Source organism: Palaemon carinicauda, chromosome 2 (assembly GCF_036898095.1).
Source record: "Palaemon carinicauda isolate YSFRI2023 chromosome 2, ASM3689809v2, whole genome shotgun sequence".
NCBI lineage: Eukaryota > Metazoa > Arthropoda > Malacostraca > Decapoda > Palaemonidae > Palaemon > Palaemon carinicauda.
Window position 1 is genome coordinate 60,197,424 of NC_090726.1, and position 14,131 is coordinate 60,211,554.

Consider the following 14,131-nt stretch of genomic DNA (forward strand, 5'->3'; position numbering starts at 1 on the left):
TCTATCAATCCTAGAAGATTATCCATCACACATTGAAAAGTAGTGGGGGGGTTCATTGGACCAAATGGCATGACGGTGTATTGATATAACCCAAACAGGGTTATAAAAGCTGATAACAATTTTGAGTTGTCGTCCAAAGGAATTTGATAACCTTTTAACAAGTCGATCTTGGAGACGAACCTAGCTTGTCCAATACTGTCGAGTAGTTGGTCGATGTGCGGCATTGGTTAATTATTGGCCACAATGATCAAGCTTAACTTTCGGTAGTCCTTAAACATCCTGAAAGTTCTGTCCAGTTTTTTCACGAGCAAGCATGGTGAAATGTAAGGGCTGGAACTTTGTTTGGCTAATCCGTTTTGTAACAAATAGTCCACTTCTTTTCTCATGACTTCTTAGTGATATGGCGACAGTCAATAAGCTCATTATTCAAATGGTCTTTCCGTTGTTATAAGGTGTATCTCGTGTTTCATCAGGTTCGTTGGTTTCGGGACATCCGAGACAATTTCAGGGAAACTTCTAATTAATCGACTTAATTCCTCTTGTTGCTCCTGGTTCAAATAAGTTAATTTCCCCTCCAAGTTCTGAAAGATAGACAAATTATTCACTTTGCTTACTGCCCTACCTCATATCCGTTGTCATCTTCCGTGGATGGTATGGTTTGCGCCATACAAGGCCAATAGAATGGCCATACACACTTGTGAAGCTTAGGTCTCGTTTTCACTTAAGTAGGGTTTCAGTAGGTTAACGTGTACTTTCCTCTGGCTTTTCCTTCTTCCTGGAGTTTCGATCACGTAGGTCAGGTCACTGATCTTCTCCAAAATCTTGAATGGTCCTTAGAACTTGTTGGTGAGTGGGAATCTCCTTATCGGCAAGAACACCAATACTTCTTGTCCTACTGTCTGTCCTTACTTTCCATATCGAACCTTTTCTTCATTTTTTCTTGACTCGTTTTAAGGTTTTCTACGGAAAATTTTCTTATCTCGCCGATCTTTTTCCTCAAAATCTTGACATATTCTCCATCCATTTTTTCTCGGTCCTTCCATTTTTCTGCTAACATTTTAATCAGTCCTTGTACTTCTTGTCCAAATACCATTTAATTTGGTCTACATCCCATGCTTTCTTGATAAGCATTACGTACCTCAAACAACATCAACGGTAGTCCGATGTCCCATTCATTCTCCGTTTCGTTGCAGAACTTTGTTGACGTACTTTTCAAAGTTTGATGAAACCTCTCTAATGCATCTTGGGTCTCCGGATGATAAGCAGTTGATAGTTGTTGTTTCACATCCAAGAATTTCATTACGCCCTGAAATAATTTTGACGTGAAATTCGTTCTTCGGTCCCTTTGAACAATCTCCGGAATACCAAACTTAGTACAAAAGTCTAGTAGCTTTTTGGCAATTATTTTGGCACTGATGTTCCTGACGAGTATGGCTTCTGGTTATCTCGTCACTGGACACATCAAGGTTAACATATATTCGTGACCTTTTTCTGTTCTTGGTAAAGGTCCAACAATTTTGATCATTACCTTGCTGCAGGGTTCTCCTCGCACTTCTATTGGGTGTAAGGGAGCTTTCTTGATGTACTCATTCGGCTTTCCAGCCATTTGACATACATGGCATGCACAGCAAAACTGGCTCACCTGCTTATGCATGCCAGACCAGAAAAAAGTGTTTCATAATCTTCTCCGTCATCTTCCATATCCCCCTATGTCCCGTCTCATGCGATACAGCGATCACCTGTCTTCTCAACGGTGGGGGAATTAATATATTCCCCATTCAGTATTCCCAGGGATATTGGCGGGCCTATGCTTCCTCATAAGCAACAAATCCTTAAGATAATAACAGGTCGGAGATTGCTGTGCCTCCGTCTCGTCCACCACACGGTACAATAACTCTGTTAACGTTGCATCCTTCCGTTGTAGTCCTATCAGCCTTATCCTACTTACTTGTCCTACTTCTAACGCTGAGTTTTCTATTTCTTCCAGGTCCATTTCTTCTTTATCATCTTGTCCACTCGTCGGTCATTCCTCTTCCCTCGGGCTTACTCGGGAGTTCTCCTCTTGCGTACCATCAAGGGAATCCTCTTCTTCGGAAAACAAATCCTCCAAGTTCATAGCTCCTTCGATTTCTTTTTCTTCTTCAGCAACCATTTTGTTCATCATAGTCGTCACACAACTAGGAAACAGATACAGGTAATCCTTCTTGAGTTCAGTTGTAGGACTATACTTCAATGGTTTCTCTGTTACAATAGGTCAAGACACAAATGGCGCTCCACCAACCTCATTATCCAGCAGTACGTCTACACCAAAGACTATATACTGAAGGAAGATGGGAAGGCTCAGGCTTTTAACACACAAATGAGTGTGCTATGAAAAGATGCCAGATACTCCCATGGGAAACGAATGGCTCCACCTGTTAAGCGAGCAACCAAACATTCAGAGCGGTAATGCTTACGGGTATATAGGATGGAATTCGATTGTAAATTTTGCGACATATTTGTTCATAATTTGCATTACTATGTCAGTTTATTTTACTCATATATTCATGATATTCTTAAATTTTAGGTAACTAAATTGCAAATTATGTTTCTAAGTTTATTTTTCAGAAATTCAATAGCTATATCTCTTATGATTTAGTTAATTTTCTTGCAAATTTAAGTATTGTACAGTATATTACAACCATTTTTAAATGTTCTATACATTACCACATTCGAATAAATTAAAACATACTGTATATCTGATTTGTTAAACTTAGCCACAAATGCTTATGTGTAGGCATACATTTAATTACAGTTTGTAGGCCACTGTAAGATGGAGAGATATTAGGTGTATAAAAACACAATTGTATTTTATTTTTCATTGAAATGGAAAAGCATGATGCACTCATGTATAGTTTAGTATTATAAACTAATAAATGTACAATCAGAAGGATCAAAATAACACAAAATTGTATCACACACACAAATAATCAAAAGGGGGTTGGAAATAGAAATAAGGTAGCATACAAGCCAACAAAAAATGAAAAACAAAAGAGATTTACTGTGGATGCCTTGCCTTAATCTTACATCCAATATCAGTGGGGCTTACTCATTAGCAGCACATACTGCATGTATTATACTGTTTGAACTCACCATTCTTTGTCCTTAGGGAACCTGTGAAATACCGAATGAGGATCGGTTTCTTTTTGTTTATGGCACACAACACACTTGTGTGACTTCTTTACTGACGGTGCCATGATTTCGTTTGAGTCAACTGTCAAATTCTGAATATAAACAAACAGACGACAAACGATGTATACCTACAACGCCATCTGAAATCGGAGCAACCAACTATTGTGTTCACTTTGGAGTTGCCAACTAGCGTATTAACATTCTATTTTGAGCCTTCCTATCTTCCTTCAGTATATAGTCTTTGGTTTACACCTTCGACAGCCAATGAATCCTTTACTACAAAGTCAAAATTACCTATCACCAACCCGCATGATAGTTTCAAACGGCAAATAGGGGTAAATTTTTCACCTATTCCCTTTAAAATAACCGAGTCTCCTGTAAGAGACTGTTCCACTAACGGGTGTACTCCTTGTACCACTGCACTATGGTTACAACCTGTCTTGCGCAATATCCTGACCGGGGTTCGCTCATTCCCGTCTATTGCTGCTAACATACCTTCATAAATACATGGTTTAAAGGTATCCACGCTGTTTGGGTCTGTTCTGTTCGTCGTGTAAACGTTGGCTGGTTTATTTTCCTCTTCGACCTTTCCGGATTATTTCTTTGTGTTCGCATTCTGTGAAGTTGAATTATCCTTAATCACTTGGGCGACTGCTTTCGGTTGGTTCGACGAACATTCCTTATTGATATGGCCTCTCTTGCCACACTTAAAACAGACAATATTAACCTTCTGCACGTCTTTCACGATACTTGAAGGAGGATGATTCAACGATTGTTGCTGAGGTACTATCTCATTCTGCTTAGGGATAGTACCAGTGCTACTTTCGCTGTAACTGTTAAACTTGTTCACATAGTTATTACTGAACTGGTTTTCATAGTTCGACGAATACTTGACATTTGGTCGGAACAACGGTTGAAACTTCATGCTTGAGGAGGGTTTACAAAATTATAATATTATAGTCTTTACTCAGCGAAGTGGCTTTATCAAGTTTCTTCAGCTCTCTCTCTCTCTCTCTCTCTCTCTCTCTCTCTCTCTCTCTCTCTCTCTCTCAAGTACGTTCGAATATGTTCAGGAATTCTTCGTAGATGCTGTTCTAGTATTATCAATTCTTCTAAATCAGCCATCTCCCTCACGTTAGCAGCCTCTTTCTATCTTAAAACATCGTCGTACCTTATAAGCGTAATCCAGGAAAGTAATTTTCTCGTCCTTCCTCAAACTTCAAAACCTTTCATTATAATATTCAGTAGTCATCTGATGCACTGGCAGCACGCTCCTCTTTATTTCTTGATACTCCTTTCTCTGGTCCTGAGATAAAGATAAATAAGCACCACGGCCCTTCCCAGTCAATACACTCTGCAATAACAAGGACCATTTATCTTCTGGCCATTTCATCGTCATTGCGACCGTTTCAAAATGATCGAAGAACTCATCTGGAGCCTCTTCTGTAAACCTTGGAATTAACCTCTGGGCATCCGACACATTAAACACTGGTTCGTGCATAGCAGGGGCTGCCTCTGTCTGCGTTGCCGACTGTGCACGGGTGTTTAACAGCTCCAACTCCCGTGCATAACGTGTAATCTTTCTTGCCTCCTCCTTCTCCTTTTCTTCCATTCTCTTCGTATGTCTTGCGACTTCTCTGGCTTCTTTTCCTTCTTCTTCTTCTCGCCTTAATTCCATTTGTCTCGCGATTCATGCTTATTCTTTCTCTTCCGTCATCATCTTCAACTTGATCAAATTCTCCTCCGCTGCAATTTGTTAAATCTCAGCCTCTACATCCCTATCTGCTTTCATGCCTTCAGTTTGTGTTTCATCTGGTCCTTGCTTCGCTAAAAAAATTTTCCTCAGCCTCCTCCAACAGTTCACGAGCTGCAACAATATTTTCTTCCGACAACTTTCCTGAATTTAGCAATGCTTCTAAGGCTAGACACTTGATTTGGGTTTTAATCATTCCACTCGTAGCATGGCCACCACATACCATTAAAATAGAGAGCCGCTGAGCTTTAGTTACATTAGCTTCTGATAATTTCTGAACATTTGGGTTATTCAAAAACTCTTGTATATTAAACTGTAGCATCTTGTAATTTAGCAATATTTAATACCTCTCTCAAAAGAAATATAACCTAATAATGCACAAAATCCAATCAATACAGTATTGTTCAAAACCTTTAATCAAAACACGGCTCTATTATCTCCAATATTTAAAACAGACTTGCTCGATCCCAAGGGTCTGGGCACCAAAAGTATATTATGCAATGGTCCAGTGTCTGGGAACAAAACTTATAACATTATATATATATATATATATATATATATATATATATATATATATACATATATATATATATATATATATATATATATATATAAATATATATATATATATATATATATATAAATATATATATATATATATATATATATATATATATATATATATATATATATATATATATATACATATATATTACAGCTGGCAAGCTATACTACCTCACTAGTTCTAACTCACCTGTTTGTTTTTACATTAAGTCTGTTACACTTGAAAATATTAATACCCAAACTCTGAGACAAATATGTAACTCCCAGATAGCAATATATAAAACACTGTATATCCAAAGGTCTCGTAAGTACACCCAAAACAACACTGGGTAAATATTCTTAAGACTTATTCAAAACCACTTCTTTCTACGATTCTTTAACAGGGGTACGAGCGATTACTAATTTAAACACTGGTGATTGGAAAAATAAACTCTTTACAAAAATAAACGTATTCTATATAAATTACAACACTCTCAAAAGAATTTACATAGAACAAATAAATCACTTGAAATATTAAGTCTGAACAAAACTTAGATTAAGACAAAAAGGTTACGATCAGAAAATTATATATAATCACTTGACTTGAAATATTAAATCTGAATAAACCTTAGACTAAGACAAAAGAAATAATACTTATGAAATTTATACAATTACTTGTTTCACTTGAAATAAAATTTTACACACTATTTAATTAGTCTTAACACAACACTCAATGAATATAGTTAACCAAATAACAATGCAAATACCTTTCACGTTATTACAGGGCCAGTTACAAAAGCTCTAAGAGAATTTTTATAAATAATCACTGTTTCCAAAAACCCATCACACCAAAACTTTGAAATTTCACCGAACATTTTTAAAACAATACACTGGGCTACGTATGAAAGAGAGAGGGGGAGATGGCCAAGACTTAAGGCTGGGATTCTCTATTTGATTTCTGCACCACTGGGGTCGCCTTTATAAAAGACTTAGCTACTTCCAAAATGTTCTAGGTCCGAGATCTGGAAGCGTAGGGGGTTGGCCTAAGGGCGTCAGAGTTATCAACTAGGTTAAAAATGTCAAGTGACAAACCGGGGTTTCAGGCAACTCTCAGGCATACCAACGCACAGCGAGATGACTCTCTGTCTGCTAGCTCCGCCCACCCTTTGCCCCCGAACTAAATAAAGATAACATCCTAATACTAGGATTTTTGGGAATCTTCGAAAGCAAATGGCATATAAGAATTGCGTATTTTCTCTGAAACATGACGCAATGTCTCATAAAAATATAAAAGTACATTACATATGCCCTTGTTCCTATTTCGTATGGTCACATAACACTCTCAAACAAATTACGTAAGACTTCGTAACCAAATATATGAAAATAAAAGGTAAATTCTTGCAAATAACGTAAATTTACATATACTGACTTGAATGAAGAATACAATAGAATTAACAACGAAAGTTTTACGTAATTTACATAACAAATTTTTACCTACATGAGAGGAACTCATCTTAAGAACTGGCTAACTTCTTCAGTTCACAAATAAAAACATAAATAAAATACATGAATAAACAACTGCGTTTTACTCTACACTAGACCAGCTTCGTAAGAATGTATATATATATATATATATATATATACATATATATATATATTTATATATATACTTATATATATTTATATATATATATTATATATATATTATATATATATATATATATATATATATATTTATATATATACTTATATATATTTATATATATATATTATATATACATATATATATATATATACATATATACATATATATATAAATATATATATATACATATATATATATACATATATATATATATATATATATATATATATATATATATATATATATATATATATATATATATATCTGTATTCAGGAACACGGGGAATGAGAGATTTTGCTGATGCAATATGTTTACCGTTATATAGGGATACATAGATAAATACTCACACACACGCACACATATATTTATGTGTCTGTATATACATATATATATATATATATATATATATATATATATATATATGTATATATATATATATATATATATATATATATATATATATATATATATATATATGCATACGCATACTGTACATTCATGGATATGTAAAAGATTTTGTTGTTGTAAGAGTTCATTTGTAAATACTCCCAAGCATTTTTCATTCCAGATATAAAAAAACAGTCATGCAAAACGAAAGGCAATATCTATCTCTAAAAATAAACCTATTGTAATGAGATGCGCAACTGATAACACTTTATGATACTATGAATATTATTCTATCACCTCTCATGAGACATTTTTCTGCTGATGAAAAACATTTATCATATATGAAAACATTTTGTCAATTGAGATGCGTTAGCTGGGCTGTGGCCAGTGAGTGGGCACCTGGGTGGGCACAGTATTCTCATGAGTAGGCACGTGCATACCCATGGCCACCCTTAGCTACGCCACTGAGTAGGGATGGGGATTGAGGGGAAGCATGTGCATGGAGAGTGTCGGGAGGTGACCGAAAGGTGCATGGTGGGTGTATGTGTGTGTGTTGGGGGGGGGGGGGGGGGGGAGAGGAGGCGGTCGCCAGCAGGCCGACGGACGACGAGGGCAAGAGGGGTTGCGTGTTTGATGAGAGGCGAACGCCAGACAGTGCAGCGCCAATGAATGTGAGGGAATAAGGTGTTCCAGGGATGGAGGTAGGGTATTGAGAGGGGGAGGGTTGGAGATAGCGTGCGCGAGGTAGGACAGGGTTTTCATATTGCAAGTCATCTACACAGATTTTGCCTTAACTTATATATTAGTATGTTAATATTAATATTCTTGTTAACGCAAAAGGAGCATAGTGGGATTAGCGGTGTGAAAGAGGATATCTAGGATAAGGAAGAGAGGTATTTATAGCTTAAGCACGAAAGTGATAGAAGGAATTTTTATATTGAGAGATATAATCGATGTCACAGAGTTATATAGAATAAGAAAAGAAAATATATGTCATAATTCCCTAATTTATGGGTTTGCATTAGGGAGAATAGGACGCCGTGTGGGATAGGGTAAGGAAGGATAGGGAGGATAGAGATTTTGCTTTTCAGCGAGCAATAATAGTACCTCGGATTAACCTTATTGGTTACGATACTGTTGCTGTGCAGTGTAGAGTGTGCTTATGTAATAAGATAATGGGGAAGGGAGAGGTGAGGTATGTGTGCTGTGTGGGATAGGAGACTATCCTTGCCGGATAGGGGATAGGTTCCAAAGTTGAATGAGAATGTGTTAGACCTTATGAAACGATTTTAAACGATTTAGGAATACCATTGAAGCTGATCAAAGTAATAAGTTTATGTGGGTCTCAGACAGTGAGTGAGGAGATCCTTAGGCTATGAAAAATCTTGAGTTTGCGATAATACAATGGAATGAGGGGTCTTTTTGACTATGCTAAATTTGAGCTTGCGTGAATAGATAATTAAAATTGACTATACTATACTGGAGGGATAGGGAGAGAGTAGCCATAGGAGTAAGTGAAATGTAGAGAATAAAGTCCTTAGACTTTAACCTAGTCATATGTTGGTGTATGTGCGTATAGCAATTTAACCCTAGGTCTATTCATGAATAAAGTTGTAGATTGAGCAAAGGGAATTTTAATTACATTATAAGAAGGCAAATTAGATGAAGTTAAGGTGTATTTACTGATTTACCACTTATGTGGGAGGAGGATAGGCAGAAGAAGGCAGAAAAAGTGTGCATGTTTTCCCATATATGTCGACTTGTTCATCTGTGTAAAGGGGAGGAAGAGTTAGAGATTGACGAAGAGGTGGGGACCGTGTGGTTTCACTGTAGTTAAGAAGATAATGTGACAAGGGTCCAGCTCCTGTGGGAAGATTACAAAATTTACAGGGTCTATTTTCAATGTTGATGATCTCCCAGCAGCAAAGATAGCCCAGCCGGAGCCTGTGAATGATAACAGATAGTCTTCTATTAGCAGTTTTAAAGATATCATGAGGGTATAAGTTGGGGACATCGGTATACCACGCAGCAGATCGGTAACCAGCATGCAGCACCTGTTGGATTAAAATTTTCTTTTGTGAGTGACAATAATCAGACATTACTTTTTAATTTGTTTAAGAGAGGGTTTTGAAGGTTATATTTACAGTAGCACATCGTAAGGTATTATTTGCAAGGCGGTCTGCCTCCTTATTTCCATGAATACCTATATGGCTAGAGATCCAATTAAGAGGGATTTTTCTGTTCCTTTGGGCATGGGGTGTAGCAAAAGCTTTTATGCTACTGATAAGAAGGAAATTTTCAGTGTTTTTATTATTTTGATTAGCCTGAATGGCTCCTCTACAGTCAGTGTGAATAGTGGCATTACCAAATTTAGAAAGGGAGTATTCCAAAGCTTTTCCAATAGCAAAGAGTTCAGTCTGAAGGTCGAGGAATTGTCAGAGAGCCTCCAGTTATTGGCAAAAGAGCTGGAATATACAGCAGAGCCTGCAACAGGAATGTTCCTGTCAACAGAGCCGTCAGTAAAGTAGACATTTGTGGACCTTGTATTACTAATAGAGTTTTGAGTAGCAGTTTTTTTTTCTGCTGAAGGGTGCATTGAGCTTTAAAGGCTAGGAGAACAGGAAAATTAATCTCAACTGAATTGGGAGTCCAGGGAGCTGGAGGGACATAATTTTCAATAAATTTATCATGTTTAATAGAGAGAGCAACTTGTTGCATATTCAACTTTCTGATAATCTGAATGAGGTTACCAACATAGATATTTGGGGGGTCGAGGTCTTCATGTAAATTTATGAGTCTGGACACTTTGGTTTTAAGTGGGGAATTCCTATTGGTTTTCAAAGTTTTAAAAATGATGCAGCAAAGGCGAATATTAATTCTATCTGCAAGAGGCCACAGGTTGATTTCTTGCCTGAGAAAATGGAGTCTTGTCCACATAGGGGAACCTGTGATTAAACGCATAGCATTATTTTGAATGACTTCAAATAATGAGAGAAGATTAGAGGGTGGGGGGGGGGGAGTACAGGGGCAGCCTATTCAGCCTGTGATCTTACAGCTTGCACATAGAACTGTCTCAATAAATGGTAAGAAGCTCCTTTGTGTAGAGAAGTAATTCTTTTCATAGCAGCCAAACGAGAGTTAACTTTATGTTTAAGTATCTTAACTTGAGAATGGGGAAGAAGTTTAGAATTAGTATTAACTCCTAATTAGGTACAATTTAGAACCCATTCAATGGAATTGTTTTCAAGAGTGAGAGGGGATGGAGGTTCAATGTACTTAATGGCCATTGCCTAGGTTTTATGAGGGTTGATTTTGAGACAGAGTTCCTTATATTCGTGGGCAATGATATTAAAAGCTCTTTGCATTTTTTGAGATTTTTGAGGAACGAAATAAAGACATACTACACAGATGTCATCGGCATAGATGAACAATTCAATCCCCCAAGGAAGGGCAAGTAGGAGAAGGTTGTACCAACCGTGTGTCACACGATCGTACATAGATTATTTTGTATATATTATGCTTGTATCTGCGCTCTTCCCTCGCACTAAAAAGAACCAGAATAAGCATGTCTGCGTTTTTCCTCTCTAACATTGTCTGTTTCTCGAACATGAAAATTCCTGTTGCCTTGAGGTTTTGTATATAAAGGAGAGTGTTCTTTAATAAATTTACTCAGTTGATTGCATCCCGCCTTTGAGTCATAACCTTCTCTCGGCCGTCACATTGGTGACCCCGGAGTGACCACCAATGTGACGGCCGAGAGAAGGTTATGACTCAAAGGCGGGATGCAATCAACTGAGTAACTTTATTAAAGAACACTCTCCTTTATATACAAAACCTCAAGGCAACAGGAATTTTCATGTTCGAGAAACAGACAATGTTAGAGAGGAAAAACGCAGACATGCTTATTCTGGTTCTTTTTAGTGCGAGGGAAGAGCGCAGATACAAGCATAATATATACAAAATAATCTATGTACGATCGTGTGACACACGGTTGGTACAAGGTTTTCCACGAGGATATTAAATAGGAAACGGCTGAGGATTCCCCTTTGAGGAGTACTGTTTTCCTGAGGAAGGAAAAAAGAAGTGGCCCCTTGAAAAGTGACCCTAGCTACCCGATCTTGTGTATATTTGTGAACCCAGGAAAGAAGGCGACCTCTAACTCTCTTGCGAACGCGAGAGAATAGTATGGCAGGTGTACTGGCAAGTTCAAAAGCTTTTTCAAGATCGAGCAATACTACTAGGGATTTTTCATTGTTGACTGTCGTCATGAGGTCAGTAATGCATTCATGAGTGCCAACACCTTTAGTGAAAGCAAACAACCTATGGTGTAGGGGCCAACCTTCCATAAAAGTCGGTTTAGGACCATTCTTTCCGCAACCTTTCCTGTATAATTAATCAAAGCTATAGGTCTGAATGAATTTTCCTCTTTTGGTTTAGGAACAGGTTGGGTCTCCTGTTGCCTCCAAAGCATGGGTTGAACTCAGTCAATGTGAGTTTTGTTAATGAGTAGGAGATATTCTTCTTGGTAGAGTCAACCATGCGTTTGAGCATGCTATAGGTGATAAGGTCAGCACCTAGAGCAGTGTCCTTAGTTTTTGAAAGGGCAACATAAAGTTCATCCATAGTATATGGAACATCCGTGTCATCAGGCATGTCACATGCAGCAGTGATCATAGTCATTCTAATAGGGAAAAAGACCCGTAGCCTTTGTCTAGCGCCAGGAGAGAGGTTAATAGACTTAGAACGATTAGCATATTCGTGGGCTATTTGGAGAGCCTCAACTGGAGGATCTGGGTGAGAAACCCTTGTAGTGGGTCGTTTGCCAGATTTTTCTTAAGGAAGTGAATGAGTTGACTTCAGCACACCAGTCTAACCATTTCTCTCTTTTGACTTCATCTGCGACCTGAACTGAGTGAATTGCTTTTCTTTGAAGGTTTAGATGAAGAGCGGCGGTGCTGTGTCTTCTATATAGTTTTATGATGCGATTTAGTCGTTTGCTCATAGCTTTTATCCGGGGGTTATAGTACTAGGCATCCTTGTGATACTTAGTGAAGGACTTTTTCTTTGTCATTGAGGAGGCAGCGGCCTCATTAAGCTGAGAATTTAGGTTCTATTGGATAATATCCGGGTCTTCAGGAGGATTAGCAGAATAAACATCAGTCAATGAAGTCATGTGCTGCTCAAACAGATCCCATTTTGCAAAATCAGGGTGCCAACTCCTTGGATGAGGAAGAGGGTCAGGCAATTTCTTTATCTGAGTAGAGAAATTAATGCCATAGTGATTGTTGGTGAGCGCTGGATGCAGGTCCCATGTGGAATCATTGTAAAGGTTGCGGGAGGCGAGTGTGAGATCCAGACGTCCCCCAGCAATATGAGTAGGAATATTTACATTGTTAAGGAGTTTCACACCAGGAAATTCGTCAAGCAAAGAAAAGGGACGATTGCTGGTAGTATTTGGGGGGGGGGGGGGGGGGTGACTTAAGGAAGGCATGATGGGCATTGAAGTCACCTGGAAAAAATGGTATCCTGAACTTCAGCTGTTGCACAAAGAAGATTGGCATCAATTACACTTGCAGGCTTTTTGTAAATGTTGTTTACTGTGAATGTAGTGTGTTTGAAAGGGTGATATGAATACTAAGTGTATTTACTTCGTGGCAATCAATGTTGTTAATTCTTCTAGAAGGAATGGTGTTCTTAACAAGTGTGAGTAATCCACGACAAGTGTCAGTGTAATGCGTTCTGTAAACTTCATAATTGGCAAAGGTGAAAAAACAGTGTTCTCTAAGCAAGGTTTCCTGCAAGAGGATGATATGAGGTTTTTGCTCAGCTACTTGAGACTGCAGGAGAGCGAATTCAGTTCTAATGCCTGCAAAATTCCATGTTAAAAAACTGAGGTAATTATATGCCTGTGGTAAAGGGAAGGAGGTAGGCTCAAATCACTGTCCGAATTCGCGAATATTATTGCTGAAAGGCACGAGAGAGGGTCTCACAGATGTGCTTGGTAGCTGATCTTAATGTTTCATCTATAACAAGACCTGGAATTATGCTCTGAATAAATGTTGTGATGGCTGGCTCTAGAACACTGGGTTGCAAAAGGAAATTGAGGTCTTGATTGATGGGGATTTTGCTGAGGAAGAGGTGGATAATGAGTGATAGAGGAAGTGCAAGGAGCGGAAGAGACAGGGTCATAAGGAGAAGGAGAGGGTTGAGGGATGTAGAATACATCCGAGGGGGTAAAATGGTTGTAGGGTGGCTGGTTTTTCGAACAGGGAAGTAGAAGGTTAAGAGGAAGGTATAAGCATAACATGGAAAGCTTTTGGTAAAGAAAATAGTGTTATGAAAATTAAAATGCTACTTTCTCTAAAAACAAAAATATTTCACCAGATGGTCCTAGCAGTATTACCTTAAGCATCAGAAACTTGGAGGAGCCTTACAAAAGTCTTGGAGGATATGCCAGTTACAACTCAAAGATCTATGGAAAGAATAATGATAGTATTAACAAAAAAGAGACTTAAAAAGAGTGACAAGGAAACGAGAGCAAACTAACATAGAGGATATTTTAAAAGCATGTAAGAAAAAGAAATAGTCATGGGCATGGGCATTTAAGAATGACATATAATAGATGGACATT